Here is a 17,537-nt window from a genome sequence, read left to right on the forward strand (position 1 = left end):
ATATGCTTTAAAACTCTTAAGACTATACTAGAGATAAAGTTTGATTAAAGCTTTTTCTCCTCACATCACTAAAAATTATTTAAAGCAAAATTTCAACGATTGCCTGCCAATATTTTGTCATAAACTCCATATGAAGAGGGTTGCTCACTACCAGCTAACCCTTCATATTGACCCTGTCTTAGGGCTGTGCTGGTAAACTTAGTTTCAGGACAGGGGGCAGGGAAGCCCTCATTTGTAGCATTTGCCAAATTCCACGGTACAAATCTTCCTCCTATGAGGGATTTCAAGCTACCAAAGATTAACCAACTGGCTCACAAGTTTCTGAAAATTTAACAATTGATTTTTAAACTGATACAAGCCAGTTTCACGCACCACTGACTGTGTCATATTTCTACCTTGAGGACGCCATACTTAAGTAGGGGAGTAAAGAGGTCCTTGATAAACAAGGAAATGGCTTTTACCCACATGGTGGCCTCAGTCTTAGCATATCTCCTAGCCCTTTAGCGTATCTTTACTTCAATCAGTGATGTATTTCTACTAAAGACCTCAGAGAAAGACTGGCAACTTAGAATGTCCTATAGTACTTCCCTTCACATTCCTTACCCGGGTCCCTCAAAAGCATTTTCACTAGGCTTCTGCTTCCTGCTTTCATTGCTTTACAATCCTAATGGTTTCCAACTAGGTAACTTTTATTCAGGTGTGGTTACATATGTTTTGAACGTGGAAGAAGATGGTTAATCTGAAGTTAAAAAAAAAAGAAGAAGAAACAACCAGTTAACAGTAACTAATCTTGTGGGTAAGTGAAATGAGCTTTTAAGTCATCTAGGGCTGACTGCTGACTTGTTCTTTAAAAAAAAGTCTTGGGGGATCCCTGGGTGGTTCAGCAGTTTAGCGCCTGCCTTTGGTCCAAGGCATGATCCTGGAGACGCGGGATCGAGTCCCATGTCAGGCCCCTCACAGGGAGCCTGCTTCTCCCTCTGTCTGTGTCTCTGCCTCTCTCTCTCTCTCTCTCTCTTTCTCTCTGTGTCTCTCATGAATAAATAAATATAATCTTTAAAAATAAAAAAAGTCTTAAAACTGTGACATTAAAATAAAATACAGAGCGTTTCCGAAAGCTTGATTACCTAGAATGGGATTCTATTGATCATGAGCTTCAGAATAAGTGTGCTGAATTTGAATTTGAAATATTTCATGTATTATCATATTATTATAACTCTTGGTCTTCTCAGCCAGTAAAACATTAAGTAAAAATTTCAGATTCTACCTGAATTCATCTGTTTCCCCATAAAGCTTAGGGCAGTGCTTACATGTGGTGACAATTCTCAAAAAACATTTCTTGAATGAAAGAAGATTGACATGGGGAATGAGGAGAAAAAACGTTGAATATTTGAGGGTTAGTGTCATAAATAAAACATAGGAAGCAAAATGACCGGACTTGAAATCCCAGTTCCCTATTTATCAACTGTATGACCTTGAATGAGTTATTTACTCTTTCTGAGCCTGTTTCCTCATCTAAATATTTGGATAATGTCTATTTTAGTAGGGATAGATTGTGAGATGTTTCAGTTATCAACTGCTAAGGAATAAACCCTTCAAGACTTACTGCCTTAAAAGAGCCATTTATTTCAATTTCAGTATTGTAGTTCAGGAATTGGGGGAGGGCTCAGCTGGGTAATTTGTCTCTTCCATGTGGCATCAGCTGAGTTGGCTGGGGCTGGAGGTCTGAGTGCACGGCTCAGAGGTAAACATGCACTCAAATGTATCAGTGCCTTAGTCCTTCCTGGCCTTTCCTTCTCATCCTCTAGGGTGGAAAGTAGGCAGACTTTTCCTATAAAAAGCCAGAGAGTAAACATCTTAGGCTTTGAGGGTCACACGATCTCTGTCACAACTATTCCACTCTGTTCTTTTAGCATGAAACCAGCTATAGATGACAAGGTAAATAAATGAACATGGCTGTGTTTCAATAAAACTTTATGACATTGAAATTTAAACTTCATGTATACTTTTACATATCAAAAAATATTCTTTTGATTTTTTTTTCCCCTGACCATTAAAAAATGTAAAAACCATTCTTAGCTCTAAGGCCGTACAAAAAAGGAGGTGGGCTAGATTTGGCCAATGGACTATAGTTTGTTGACCCCTTCTCTGGGGCCTCTACAGATACCTTGGGCTTGACACAGCATGGTGGCCCCAAGGCAGTCACACATTTTAAATAGTGACTGATTTCCAACTATAAGGATTCTGAGAAGGAACTAGGCTCTTAAGGCCTGGGTCCTGAAACCAGTGTCATTTCTGCCATATTCTTTTGATCAAAGCGGTCATAGGATCCATAGAGATTGAAGGGGGTGGAGAAATCAAGTTCTCTTGATGGGGTAATGGCAAGGTCACAATGCAGAAGAGCATGTGGAAGGAAGGGAGATGTTATTGTGGCTACAGATACAATCTATCACATGAAGATCAGCAATAACAAAGTACCTTCCTCATGGTAGATGCTCCTGTGAATGATGACTCATATTACTATTAATAGTATCGCTGTTAGCTTTTAGAAAGGGACAATCACCATTAAGATTCATCCTGAGTTTCTTAGAGGAGAACGGTAGCAAAAATGGTCAAAAATTAGGCTTCTAAGAAACTCTCACTTGTATTTTCCTCATCTGTGTAATGGGGCTTATAATTGCACTGTCTTTTTTTTTTAAGATTTTATTTTTAAGTAATATCTACACTTAACGTGGGGCTTGAACTCACAACCCAAGACTAAGTCAAATACTCCACTGACTAAACCAGCCAGGCTCCCCCATAGCACTGGTCTTTTAGAGTGGTTTTGGGAAGTTAACGAAATGAAATCTGAGAAGTGCTTAAGTAGAACAGGCTTGGTATGAATACAATAATAGCTATTGCCATTATTACTGTTTTCTGTCATGGTTTGAAAATAATGGATCATTTTCAGTTACCTAGGTTTTTCTAGGACTTCTAAAACCTATACTCTGGGGATGCCTGAGTGGCTCAGCGGTTGTCTGGATCCAGGATTGGGTGTCACATGGGGCTCCCTAGATGGAGCCTGCTTCTCCCTCTGCCTCTGTCTCTGCCTCTCTCTCTCTGTCTCTCATGAATAAATAAATAAAATCTTAAAAAAACAAACAAACAATTAACGAGCATGTTTTAGATGCATTTGACAGAAATAAAGCACTGGGCTAATATGAAATATTGATCACTATAGTAGCAATAGCACAAGAAGAGAAACAATAAATAAGAAAAGCAACTGATTGAGAATTGGAAATAGGGTGCAAACTAAAGCCTTTTGGGTTTTGTTGATTGGTATTGCTTTCAGTTAGTGAGTTTCTAGAATAAGGCAGCAACTAGATAAAGGGATCAGAGCACAAATGAAAGCTCTAAACAACTGCAAATAAACTAGATTCCCAAGTAATAAATCTTGAATCTTGCTGTTTGATCACCCTTATCAGGCAGAGGCCTGAGAAAATAGAAGAGCTCTCCATCCTGCCCAGAAGGTCAAGGACACGCTCAGCATCACGAGCCCCACATTCCGAAGGGGAGGACCCTCTACTGAGAATGCAAAGAATGGCTTCTTGGTCTACATAAAACCTTGGCTTGAGGGGCTCTATTTCCACTGGATCACGGCAAGGCAGCATGTAGCAGTTTAAGAATTACACACTTTGATGCTGGGCAGTCATGAAATAGAATCTTTGTTGACATGAGAAGACAGCCCCCAATATGCTGTTACATGAGAAAAATAAGTGCAAAGCTATAAGTATAATGCATTCAATTTTTGTCAAACAGCATACACTAAATATACATGGAAAAAACCCCACAATGTAAGACCTTGCCAAACATAACGGAGCCTGTCTCAGCGTGGCAGGATTTCTGGTGACTTATATACCTGTTTGTATTTGTTTTGTAAGTTTTCTGCCATATCTGTTACTTCTAAGATAGAAAACAGTTGTTTTAAGACTGAACTAGGGGCAGCCCGGGTGGCTCAGTGGTTTAGCACCGCCTTCAGCCCAGGGTGTGATCCTGGAGACCCGGGATCGAGTCCCACGTCAGTCTTCCTGCATTTGGAGCCTGTTTCTCCCTCTGCCTGTGTCTCTGCCTCTCTCTCTCTCTGTGTGTGTCTCTCATGAAAAAATAAATAAAATATTTAAAAAAAAAAGGCCTGAACTAGAAGAGAAAGAACAAAAAAGTGATACTGAAAGTAAATAAGGCATAATCTGACAGTGCTTGCCGAACAAATCAGTGTTCTCTCTCTCAGTACATAATATCTCAATTCAGTCACAATATGCTATATTAAAAAAATTCATGTAAGTTTTTACAAGGCTCAATTAGGAGGTGTAATCAATAATGTGTAGCTATTAGGTACTGCTACATGTAATTAAATAATGAAAATTTATCAGGAGAAAGACATACAAAATTGTAGTTTCCAATATACAGACTTAGAGCAAACTTGAGCCTTGTGGCTTACATCACATAAGGTTCTTTTAAAAAAAATGCCATCGTGTTGGAGACCATGACATCATCATCTCTGAATCATGGGTCTATTTGACCCCAGTTTGTGGTGAAGTGAGGGTGGGGGCAGGAGGCAGGAAATCAGTTAGACGAAGCAATATACGTGTTATCTTTTCAGAGGGGAAAAAAACCCATTGTAGAATTGAATTCCTCAGCTTCCCTTAGGTTGTGTTCCCTGAGGTTTATGTTGTGTACAAAACCCTCTTCCACAGGGTGGTTGCTCTGTCCTTGATCTCTTTATCTCTAGTACCTGGTGCATTGTGTATGGTGTGACCCGGAAACACTCGTGCGGTGAAGAAGGCCAAAGTCTTGCTTACAGGTAGTGAATGTACTACAAGTAATCCCAACATCCCTTCATAGAAATACTACTTTCAGTTAGAGTTGTGCCAATACACAGCACACTTAATTACTACTATCAGAGTGACCCGTTTATCTCTGTTGATAAGAAATAATCATCATTTCCTTACATGTGTTCTGGGCTTGCTTAGTCACTAACCAGTCATCAGTCACAGGTTATACAAGTCAAGAAACAAAACGAACTGCTGGCTCACACTGTAAGTTCTTTAACGATACCTGTGTGTAGAGTATTTTCATTTTGTCCCCTTCACCTTATAGAAAATCCCCCTTTGGCCAACCATGAAACTGAGAAAATCTTTTGGTTTAGCCTTACATTCGTTAACTTTATGGGAAAAGGAATGGCTGTGTGTCTAATAGATCTGCATGTCAGTTGGGAGTACAAATTCTCAGAAGGCATGATTTTGATCTCCTCGTATTTTATTTTTGTTTGAACCTCCTATGTTGCCTCGCCTGTATGGTTACTTAATAAGGGCTGTTCTGAATGCCTGATGGGACTGCTGAAAGCCTTTGATGAGTGAAACTCTTTTGTCCTTACAGAGTTTCTCCATGTCAAACTGTTTTGGAGCACTCTGTAAATTGGGAACTTGGCTTGTGACTGCCAATCCCCCATGGATCCTCAAGAATGAGGGACTGGCCCTGTTGTTCCCATATTAAAAGCAAATCCAGGAAGGAAGAACCCTTCATGTGCACGTGTCTGTTTACCTCATTCCAGATGGGGAAGTACACTGATCACTTGGGGTCCCTTCCAGCTCCACTGGGGTTTGGTATTAATTCCTTTGTGCATTGATTGAGCAAATATTTGTTAAGTGCTGACAATGTACAGAGCTCTGTGCTAGGTTCTTTGGGGATATAAGGTTATAAAAGACATACCTCTAACCCCCAATAAATGTGTATTATGTGCCAGTTTGCAATTTAGTTAGGACAAGCAGATTCTTTTCCAAATAAATAATACATAAAGGAGCACTTCCATTCCGAAGCAGTGGCTTACATGTTTCAAGAAATATTTGAGACTGCTTAACTTCCATGTGACTTTTAAAAAAAGAAAATAAGTACATCTGCAAGATGCCACACGGAAAATGATGTGAAAATTATTCATCCCTGTGTACAAGTTAAAGTTCCTGCTCATCTTCATTAAGATACTAGGTGTCTGGGAATCTGGGGCCAGGGTTTTTAAAAGGAAGCTTTGACCCATATGGTCAGGACGACATGGTTTCTACGGTATATTAGTAATTCATCACAGTCATTTGAGAAATAACACCGCTACCTGGGAACTCACAGACAAAGCCCCAGACTTAGATTTCCTTAGCCAGTAGGATATTTCAGTTCCTTCTTTGTTTCTCAATTCCTTACCCTTCTGCTTAGGCTGCCACACTATTAGTTCTCTGATGTTTTTGGCAACACTGTCTCATTTCCTTCAGAAATCATTACAGGCTATTAAATATCTCTTCCAGAAACTCCTCCAATGCATATGTCATCAAGGCAGGAGAAGTACTTTTGCAGAGGATACTCAGGAAGGGGAGCTCCCTGAGCCAACCTCCAGACCCTACAGACAAGAGAGGAGATCTAGTCCTCCCACAAACCCAAATAACGGTGCTAATAATCCTCACCCAATTGTTCCTATCATCTGTTTTTGGTTTTGTTCTGTTTTCTAACCTCTTAATTGGGTGAGGCCACAATGTATGGCAGACAGTATAAAACGAATAAATGAGTTTCCTAACTTCTCTCAAAGCATCCACCTCCCACATCTCCTGACCCATCTACTAGTAGAGGCAGCAGAGGCAAAATGCTAAGGCTGGTCATTTTTGACCTTGGCATCTCCTTTCTCTGTCACTGCTGCTTATCATTTGGTAAAATCATTCAATGGGCAGTATGTATTTCTCCTCATTTATCTTCTTTTTTATAGACTTCTCTTTTTTTTAGAACAGTTTTCGGGTCATAACAATATTGAGCAGAAAGTACAGAGATTTCCTATACACCCCACACCTGCCACCATATACGCACAGCCTCCCCACCTTCGACATCTAGATGTTACGTTTGTTACAATTGATGAACACACACTGACCCATCATTATCACCTAAAGTCCATAATTTACATTAGGGTTCACTCTCAGTGGCGTACATTCTATAGGTTTTGACAAATGTGTAATGACACGCTTCTGTACCCGCCATTGTAGTATTATATGAAATAGTTTCACTGCCCTACAAATCTTCTGTGCTCTATGTATTCATCTTTCTCTCCTCCCTAACTCTTGCCAACAACTGATCCTTCTATGGTCTCTAAAATGTTCCCTTTCCCAGCACATCATGTAGTTGGAAATAAACAATATATAGCCTTTTTAGATGGATTTCTTTCACTTAATAATATGCATTTGGGGTTTCCCATGTCTCTTCATGGCTTGATAACTCATTTCATTTTTTTTAAAGATTTTATTTATTTATTTGAGAGAGAGAGAGAATGAGCAGGAAGAATGGCAGAAGGAGAAGGAGAAGCAAATGGCCCACTGAGCAGGGAGCCTGATGTGGAACTCGATCCCAGGACCCCAGGGTCATGACCTGAGCCGAAGGCAGACACTCAATCACTGACCCACCCAAGTGTCCCAATGCAGAAATATTTTAACTCAAAAGCCTTCCCAGTGCCCTAGGAGCCATAATTACTCAGTTTTCATTGATGTTATCCAGTGAGGCATGGTGATCATACATCCTGACTTATCTAGAATATGTTTATACCTATGGTCCCAGGAAAAGCTATTAATTGTGCCCCCTTTCACTCTCCAAGATATTCTTGTTCAGATGATTAATTATAAATACATCCCATCAGAAATATCCAGGATATATAATCCCAATGTGAGCCCTTCTTGACTGCCCTCTGGCTGGGGGTGTCTGGAGTACCTGGTAACTATTGGGGTACAGCCAAGGATCCTGGCCATTCATCTGCTTTATATTCATATGCAAGCTCCTGAGGAAGTGGAGACTCAGAAACTTTCCCAGAAAACCTTGGCTGTATATTTTATACAGCACTGAAGTATAGGCAAAAGAGGAAAATGGTCCATCAGAGTATTTTGCTTGTGTTTATTTGACTTAATGAGTCTTCATCAAGGCCTAGTTTCATCAATGCTGGTTTCTTTCCTTCTGCAATAGCAGTAAATTCATCACGGTAACTCAACACAGTGTGAACGGACAATTACTGTGTAATTTTAACAGCTGCCTAAATCAGCACTATTAGAATATATTTTCATCTAGTTTACATCAGGAGAGTATACCATAGGTCATGGTCAGGACAGGCATAAAGCAAGTGGTTCCAAAAACCCTGCCTATTAATTTCAGGTATACTTAGTAGTAGTAATAGCCCTCCTTCCGGAGCTAGTGCACATAATCAGACAAGACCACTCACAAATGCTCTTAAGCATTAGCTTTAGTCTTTTTCAACAAGAGTTATTATTTAGCTATTATTCTTAAACTCAGGATGGTTACCACAATTGAACATAAGCCCCAACTTCCTGGCAGCCAGAGCAAAGAATTAAAAATCAGTGGTTCATTTCCATTTACTTCCTTAAAAGAAGCCTATCTGTTCATGAGGAGAGAGAGATTTGTTTTCCAACTTGAATCATCCCACATGAATTTAACAAAGGAGTATTTTCCACAAGGGACATTGAAAGGCAAAAGGAGTGCCAAAAGCATGCAAAAGCCTAGAGGTGACAGCTAAGGAGGACTCAACGGTGACAGCCAGGCACTGTGGTAAAGACCTTTAGCTCATTTAATATTTACAACTTAAGAGTTTAAGGTAGGATTCAAATGCAGGGAGTCTGGCCCTAGAGCCCATATCCTCAGATTGCTACAAGGGGCTCACAGTGACCTACGGAATTCAAATGTGTGGCTTCCTGGTGACGTGACTTGCTGGAGTATGAGCTCATTGATGTTACACAAATGAATTGTTTGCGCACACTAAGACTCTTAAATTCTCAAATTTCAGTGCTCCCAAATAGGCGTGTGAGAGAAAGCATTAACGGAAATTCAGGACTAAACTTCCTTGATGTTCACTAAATTGTGTGTGTGTGTGTGTGTGTGTGTGTGTGTGCGCGCGCACGCATGCAGCCAATATAGGCTGAGAAAATATTGCTTCCTACTTGGGAAGTAGAAGACATGCAGGGGCTCATGAAAAAAGCTGCCAAGAAGACACTTGTCTTCTAGAAGAAGCCTTCTAGATGCTCAAGAAGGCAGGCATCACACAGTTCCCATTGCACTTAAAAAAGATACTTCCTTAAATCTAATGTGAATGAGATAGAAATGTCAGGATTATGTTTCCTTTAAAAAGCAAGGGTTTAGGGGTTGCCTGGGTGGCTCAGTCAGTTGAGTGTGTGACTCTTGATTGCAGCTCAGGGTCATGATCTCAGGGTTGTGGATCGAGTTCCCATGTAGGCTCAGGGCTCAGCACTCAATGGGGAGTCTGCTTGAGATTCTCCCTCTCCCTCTCCCTCTCCCCCCTGCTTGCATGTGTGTGTTCTCTCTCTCTCTCTCTCTCTCTCTCTCGCTCTCGCTCTCTCTGTCTCTCTCAAATAGATAAATACATCTTTAAAAAAAACACAAGGGTTTAAACATTAATGGCACAGGAAGGAACAGATACTACCCCACATAGCTGGGTCCTTTCCCACTCTGGAGAGAGAGCCCATTTTAGTTCTCCTTTAGCTATGGTAGAGGGAGGGCGTGCCAGGCAAAGTGAAATTTCAGGACACAAAGCTGATAGAAGAAGTAAAAAAGGTTCATGAACAATCAGAATGGATCTTAAAGGGCATCTGGGTGGTGCAGTCGGTTAAGCGACCAGATGCCTGGTTTCAACTTGGGTCCTAATCTCAGATTTGGGGGATCAAGCCCTGAGTCAGGCTCCATGCTCAGCATAGAGTCTGCTTGTGACTTTTCTCTCCCTCTGCCCCTCCCCTGTCCCCCTCAAAAATAAATAAATTTTTTTTAAAAAATGAATTTTAAAAAATTGGTGAGAAGCCCTGCCATGATGGTTGGAGACCTGATATGTGTGGGAATTAAGCTACAGGAGTCCGAGGACAGGGAATATCCATCTTCGTTGTGGATGTTTCCATTGCTGTTGAATGCTAAGCCTCAGAGAGGAAAGCTAAGGTAGGAAGGGCAGTTACCCTCCTTAAATACACCCCCTGGCCCCTTCCTCTGCTTGGAGAGCTTGGAAAAAATGTATTCACATTTTGCAGAACTACTTTTCTGTTTATCCCCCAAATTAGCTGTGAATTTTTTTCCTGCCAACTTTAAGTCTTCCTAGGCTCCTCGGTTCCGCTTGTCTTCTTGGATTAGATTCTCCTCAAGGCCAGGACCCCTGGAATCTCAGCTCCATTTCTGAGGTAATTCTACAGGAAGGCAAGTTTGGCAGGTCGGTTTTTCATACACGCTGTGGCAGTTGGGGGGTGAGGAGGAGAGAGAGAGAGAGAACACAATTCTATGAGCCCTGGAAATCCAACTGGAATTTCTGCTAGTTACATTTTTGAAACTTATTCATTATCCAGACCTATGATAGACTCCAACGAAGAATAGTTCATACAATATACTTTGGAAAACTACCAAAATGCAGAAACTCTCCTAGTCAGCCAGGACTCCATGGTGTTTCCCTGGGACTTTGGTGGATTTTTCAGGAGGTCGGTAATTTAAGAACCAAAGAGGTTAAGTATGGGATGTGTGCACTGAAGTTCTCTCTCACTTCCCTAAGCCTCAGTATAAAGCCTTGGGCTGGCAGAGGAATAGTGGTAGCAAGCCTGGCGGGGTGTTGGCAAGGACACAAACGACTCCCAAGGAGACCTTTAATTTCTAAACAATGAATGGTCACAGGATTACACCCAGGCTTTGCAAGGGAAAGAAATGGAGTGCGAAATCCAGCCTGTCCTAAGTGAGCCCAGCTCAGGGGAGGCACCCAGGTTGGGTCTCACCTGTCATCAGGGTAGGGGCTGATCAGTGGGCAAGGCCAGAGAGGATTTGGCAAGGAGGTTATGGAAGCTTCCCGTGGCCTCTGCATTCAGGCCCAGCATAGTCACCAAGGCAGATGGCGCACATGAGATCTTGGTGACATTTGCTCAGGTGAAAAGTGCAGGGTGTGGCGTTATCAACACTTTGTTTGACTGGGCAGTCATAATTCTTCTGAGGTCACAGAATCTTGAGTGTCAGATAGCTTGGCTGGGAAAGGCAAGGGGATACAGCTGCCCCGTGTTTGGGAATGTCTGTCAGGGTCACCTTAGGCTGCAGTGTAAATATAGTATCAGGAAAATGTTCACTTGTACTCATTGTGCAATTGGTTGACTATCGAAAGCACAATTATTCTGAGTAAACATTAAATCCTCACCACTAACCTAGGGTAGTTCTCTGACCATTTTTTTTTTCACCTTTGTTGCTTGCAGAGTTGTTTTTTAGATAAAAAATTTTTTACAATAAAACTTGGTATATATACAATTAACTGCCCCTTTTTGGGGGTGTATAATTCTTTTTTTTAATTTTTAAAATTTGTTTATGATAGTCACACACAGAGAGAGAGAGAGAGAGGCAGAGACACAGGCAGAGGGAGAAGCAGGCTCCATGCACCGGGAGCCCGACGTGGGACTCGATCCAGGGTCTCCCGGATCGCACCCTGGGCCAAAGGCAGGCGCCAAACCACTGCGCCACCCAGGGATCCCTGGGGTGTATAATTCTATAAATTTTAACAAATATATAAAGTCATGTAACCATCACCACAATCAGGATGTCCCTCACTCCAAAAACATCCTTGATTCCTCCTCTTTGGAGTCAAACCCTCCACCCATCCCCAGGCTCTGGCAACTCCATACTATAGTTTTGGCTTTTCCAGAGTGTCCTATAAATCGAATTATATATCATGTAAACTTTAGTTCTGGCTTCTTTCACTTGTCTAATGAATTTAAAAACCATTGATGTTGTAGTTTCCAGTTGTTGGTGATTCTAAATGATGCTCCCATAAACATTTGGATTATAGGTTTTTCTGTGAACTTGAGTTTTCTTCTCTCTAGAGTCAATACCTAGGAGCGGGACTCCTAGTCCTGTGGTTTGTATCTGTTTATTTTACGAGAAATTGCCAAATTGGGCACCTGGGTGACTCAGTTAAGCTCTTGATTTAGGCTCAGGTCATGACCTCAGGATTGTGAGACTGAGCCCTGCATCGAGCCCCAAGTTGGGCTCTGCGCTGGGCTTGGAGCCTGCTTAAGATCCTCTCTCCCTCTGTCTCTGGCCCTCCCCCAACCCCTCCATTGTCTCTCTCTTCAAAAAAAAAAAAAAAAGAGAGAGAGAGAGAGAAAGGAAAGAAGGAAGGAAGGAAGGAAGGAAGGAAGGAAGGAAGGAAGGAAGGAAGGAAGGAAGGAAGGAATTGCCAAACCGTTTTCTAGAGTAGCTACATCATTCCACATTCCTACCAACAATGTGTGAAAGTGCCAGTTGGCCCACCTCCTTGTCAACCCTTGGAAGGATCAATTTTATTTTTACTTTTAGCCATCCTAATAAGTGTATAGTAGTATCTTATTGTGGCTTTAATGTACATTTCCCTAATAACTAATATACTTGAGCATTTTTTTCACGTATTTATTTGCTATCTATGTATTTTCTTCAATTAAATATCTATTCAAATCTTTTGCTTTGTTTTATTGGGTTATTTGTTTTCTTATTGTTTTTTAAGAATTCCTTTTTAGGGGCATCTGGGTGGCTCAGTCGGTTGAGTGTCTGACTTTTGCTTTTAGCTCAGGTCATGATCTCAGGTTTGTGGAATCAAGCCCCATGTCAGGCTCTGTGCTCAGAGGAGAGTCTGCTTGAGATTCTCTCTCTCTCTCTCTCCCTCTGCCCCTTGCCTGCTCATGCTTTCTCTCTCTCTTTCTCTCTCTCTCTCTGTCTGTCTAAAAATAATCTTTAAAAAAAAGAACTGTTTATATATTCTGAGTACAAATTCTCTGATAGACATGTGATTTCTGAAAATTTTGTCCCAGTCCATAACATGTGCTTTCATTCTCTTTAGTGCATCATCTACAGAGCAAAGTTTTAAATGTTCTTGAAGACCAAGACATCAATGTTTTGTGTGTGTGTGCAGGGTCATTCTTTGGTGTTTCTTTTTAGCGACTCCTTGCCTAACCCAAGGTCATGAAGATTTTCTCACGTTTTCTTCTAAAAGTTGTATATAGTTTACCTCTTTACATTTCTATCCATGATCCATTTGGAGTTAAAAAAAATTTTTTTAGAACTTTTCAGAAGGGGTTATTTGTTAACTGAAACCAGCATATCCATTTACATCTGGTCCCCGGTACGTATATGAGCTCAGAGCTACAAGATATCTTTATCAGAGGCATTTTCAGTATTCCTGTTCTTTAATCAGTCAACAAATATTTATTAACCATGGCATTTTTCTTTTATTAGTGCCTTCTGAAGCAATTTAGAACGCCCCTGGGTCGACATCCTGTACTCCTAGTTCACATCTCTGGATTTCATTGTCCTCACAATTATTCCCATGGAACCAAAACTATTTTCATTAGCAGCCCACTGACAGATATACATTCAAGAAGTTTGGAGTCCAAAGGCAAAAGCAACTGTCTTACATCTCTCCCCAGTAAAATTCCATTTATTGTTCTCCTTAACAAAAAAAAGAACTCAGCCACACAAAGTGAAGAACAAATGGAGGTAATTGGTGGGATAATTCAAACTTCCATAGTTCTGTGATCCGCTCCATCTTGACTATGTGGATGTTAGTGTTTTACATCAAGCTGAAAGGAGCTTGGAGGTCTCCTCATCCCAGTACTTCACCCAACCACTTAACCAAGCCAACGCATATCGCCGAGAGCCTCCTATGAGCCAGAGGCCCAGCACATGCCAGATGAGAAAATCAAAGCCCAGCCAAGTGCAGGGAGCTGCCCATAGCTAGAGCTTGTCCAGGGGGCACTAAATCATGATTCTCACATCACTGACCACCACAACCTCCTCATGTTGCTGCACATCCTCCGCAGGTCATAACTCCCTGATGCTTCTCTCCTGGATCCCGTCCCAGCACTGTCCTCGAATGATAGGACATGTGTGTCTTGGTTTCTGGGAGTGGACTGCAGCTCAGGGATGTGGGTTTTGGGAAACAGACTATGTTTGGGAAATGAGTTTAAAGAGAAGTTTTGAGAAGGAGTGCTGCGGCTTGGGAGATGAGGTAACTAGAAAGAAAAGGCCAGGGGCTGTGGTTTGGAAAAGAGAGTTTTAAGAAGGGAAAGTATGATTTAGGGTTTTTGTTTTTTGTTGTTTTTTGTTTTTTGTTTTTTTTTTTTTTGAGAGAGAGAAAGGTCTATAGTTATTGAGAGGGAGATAAGGGAGAGAGGGCTGTGGTTTGGGGCAAGGGGTTAAGAGAAGAGTTAGGAGAAAGAAGAATAGTTTTAAGGAGTCATCTGTGGATTCAGACCAAGATTTACTTATCTTAGACTCAAGTTCATATATTAGGTACATTTCAAAATTGTACCTAAAACAACAACAGTACAGTTTTAAGGGTTATGCTCTGAGAGTTTTTTTTTTAACAATAACTTGGAATATTTCCTTCTTTGAAATAAGTGTTTAGGTAACATTCTCATGCATTAATGATGGCTTAAGAATGCCAAAAGTTTTGAGTTTTTTCTCTTTCAACTGAAGCAGGATGGAAATCCTGTCTCTTTGAAGATAGCCACGAAGGGCAAAGCAGCCTGCATGCTATGAGAATGAGGATTCCCACCTGTAAAACGACAGCCTAACTTGGCACAGACAGGTGGCAGCCTGTGCCTTGTCCATACATGGAATGAGGAAGAAATACCTGAGCTTAGGTTAAGAAACTATCTAGTAGGAGCTCAGAAATGGATTCACTCCAGAGCCTGCAAAAAGAACAAGCTAGCCAAGTTGGTCCCTAAAAAGTTTATCTAAAAAATAAATAAATAAATAAATAAATAAATAAATAAATAAATAAATAAATAAAAAAAAGTTTACCTAGATTCATGAGGTCTGAGCCAGAGGGAAGCCCTAGGAAGACTGCCAGGTTCTTTGATAGAGAAGAAAATACTTGGGAATTCAGTCACTCAAGTTTATATCAACCTAAGATTCCTATGTTGAAATCCTAACCCCCAGTGTGGTGGTGTTAGGAGGTGAGGCCTTTGGGTGTGATTTAGGTCATGAGGGTGGGGCTCTCATGAATGGGGTTAGTGCCCAGCAAGTCCCCATGGAGCTCTCTAGTTCTCTTTCTGCCATCTGAGGACACACTGAGAAGACAGACATCTAAAACCTCAAAGACAGCCAGCCTTCACCAGAACCCACCATGCTGACACCCTGATCTTAGAACCTCCAGTCTCCAGAACTATGAGAAACAAATTTCTGTTGTTTATAAGCCACTCAGTCTATGTTTTTGGGTTTTGTTTTTTTTTAAAGTATCCCTAACTGACTAAGACAGATGCCTATGGATAAACAAATGTTCATAGCAGCTTTATTCATAATAGCCAGAATGTAGAAAAAAACCCAAATGTCTACCAATTAATAAATGAATCAACAGAATGTTATAACTGCATAGTGGGATGCTATTTGACCATAGAAAGAAAGGAAGTTCTGATGTCTGCTACCAACTGAATGAACTTTGAAAATATTATGCTAAGTGAAAGACACCAGACGCAAAAAAGCCACATATTACATGATTCCATTGATATAAAATGTCTAGGATAGACAAATCCATAGAGACAGAAAGTAAATTAGTAGTTGTCAGCAACTGGGGGAAGAGGAGAGACTGCTAGTGAGTATGGAGTTTCTTTTTGGGGGTGATGAAAATGTTCTGGAATTAGATACTGGTGTTGGTTGTACAGCTTAGAGCATAGACTAAAAACCACTGCATTGCACGCTTTTCAAAAATGAAAGCGTTCCATTGCCGTTGCTCAGGCTGGTCCATCCACTGATTTCCCTGTTGCCTTCTCTGCTTGTCAGAATTCTCAACCCCTGGGGGCACCTGGGTGGCTCAGTCAGTTAGGCATCTGCCTTTGGCTCAGGTCCTGATCCCAGGATCCTGGGATCGAGCCCCACATCGGGCTCCCTGCTCAGCAGGGGAGTCTGCTTCTTCTTTTCCCTCTTCCCCTCTTCTCGCTCACTCACTCTCTCTCAAATAAATAAAATCTTAAAAAGAAAAAAAAAATTCTTGACCCTTTTGAAGCCACCCGCCCCAGAAAACATTTCCATCCTTTAAGAAGGACCGTCTCTATGCTAACTTTCTGTTGACACTTCTCTCTCACATCCCTCAGCTTACTCTCTGCAGTGTTATAGGTTTGTGTACTTTTGTAAGCTTTGTCTTGCCTTGCCCTCTAAACCACTTGTACCTCCACGCTAGCCCAGTGCCTGGCACATGATAGGAACCGAATAGAAGTGGGCTCAGATGGGCATACCAAGCCACTCTTCTAACTCACCTGTCTACCATACCTGGTTATAGGGGGATCCTTGCTTCTTGCTTTAACCTCTTACAACTTCCATCCTTAAAGAGGGAGGTTGAAGGGTCCCAGCACCCAACATACCCTTCACTCAAGGCCTCCTGCAGCCTCTAGGACCGCACAAAAACCCCTTTGATAGATGCTCATGTCCTACAGGTAACTCTGAAAATGGTGAGGTCTGTTTTAGTCTGTTACTTGAGAACTAACATTAGGCCATGACACCAAGCAGCATAGCAGGACTCCTCCTTCTTTACCTCCCTCCCTCACGGCTACTGGCCTCCACTGTAGGTGATGCACTTAAAGATGAGAGAAAGCTGCGAGGCTTATAGGAATGGGGGAAGGGGTGGGCTTGGGGTAGAAGCTGCCAAGCGCCTGCAGCCAGCTCAGCTTGCCAAGCCTATTAGAGATGTCCGTAGACAGGAAGGCACCTCTGCTACAAGCACAGTATCTGTGTATCTGTACTCCACAGACAAGAACATTTCATCAGCCTAGTTTACTTTTCTCCTTTATTGGTTCTAACTTGGATTAAAAGGCTATGCCAAAAGGCCTGTAAATAATTTTAGCACAATTTATAAAGTTTGAATTTATATTACCCTCATTATTGAAGCAAATTATTGCAAACTGAACCAGATATTGAGTGCTAAAGAACATTCTATTTAAAAGAAGTGTATGGTGAATCCATTTGTAAAATGAATGGTCACTTCCCAGCTTATTTGTACATATGTTTGGGGTTTTCGAGCATTGGATTTCCTTCCAAGGTGGTAAAAGTTTTCTTAATAGATATGAGGCGGTCTTTGAAAAATAGCTTATTTCTTATTACAGAAGAAACAGATGGTCATATATCATATGTGTTTTTAGAACCTAAAAGAAAATGCTCATGAGAACTTATGATGCCTCACTCACGGTAGCTACTCATAAAAAATAAAATGATAAAAAAAAATAAAACGAAAAAGAACTCACTCATATTCCCACTGTCTAGAGGTAACCAGCATTAACTTTGTGGTATCTATCTTTCTAGTCTTTTTCCGTGCATATTTTGAGCACACTGCTGTTTTATAAGCTGCTGTTTTCACTTAACAGGGCGTTGTGAACATTTTCCAGATCCCTCACTAGTTGCAAGGTACTCCCTGGTTCAGCTGGGTCAGATCTACCCGTATCTCGAATGCTGACCTGCAGCCTCCTAGCTAGGGGAGGGCAGGGACCATT

The 17,537-nt window shown here is 41.3% G+C and overlaps 2 long non-coding RNA genes across 4 annotated transcripts in view; one reads left to right on the top strand and one right to left on the bottom strand.

Annotated features, from left to right (window-relative positions):
• The window catches only part of LOC118352096 (uncharacterized), a 60,994-nt gene that overhangs the window by 11,740 nt on the left and 31,717 nt on the right, over nucleotides 1-17,537 (top strand). The window lies entirely within an intron of this gene.
• Nucleotides 9,404-17,537, bottom strand: part of LOC112652545 (uncharacterized) — a 62,085-nt gene continuing 53,951 nt past the window's right edge. The window contains exon 5 of one of the 2 annotated variants that reach the window (XR_007405110.1): nucleotides 9,404-10,285. This is a non-coding gene — a long non-coding RNA (uncharacterized LOC112652545). The remainder of the gene's footprint in view (nucleotides 10,286-17,537) is intronic. The other variant, XR_007405111.1, reaches the window with a different exon arrangement.

This window comes from Canis lupus, chromosome 23 (genome assembly GCF_003254725.2).
Source record: "Canis lupus dingo isolate Sandy chromosome 23, ASM325472v2, whole genome shotgun sequence".
In the NCBI taxonomy this organism is placed as follows: domain Eukaryota; kingdom Metazoa; phylum Chordata; class Mammalia; order Carnivora; family Canidae; genus Canis; species Canis lupus.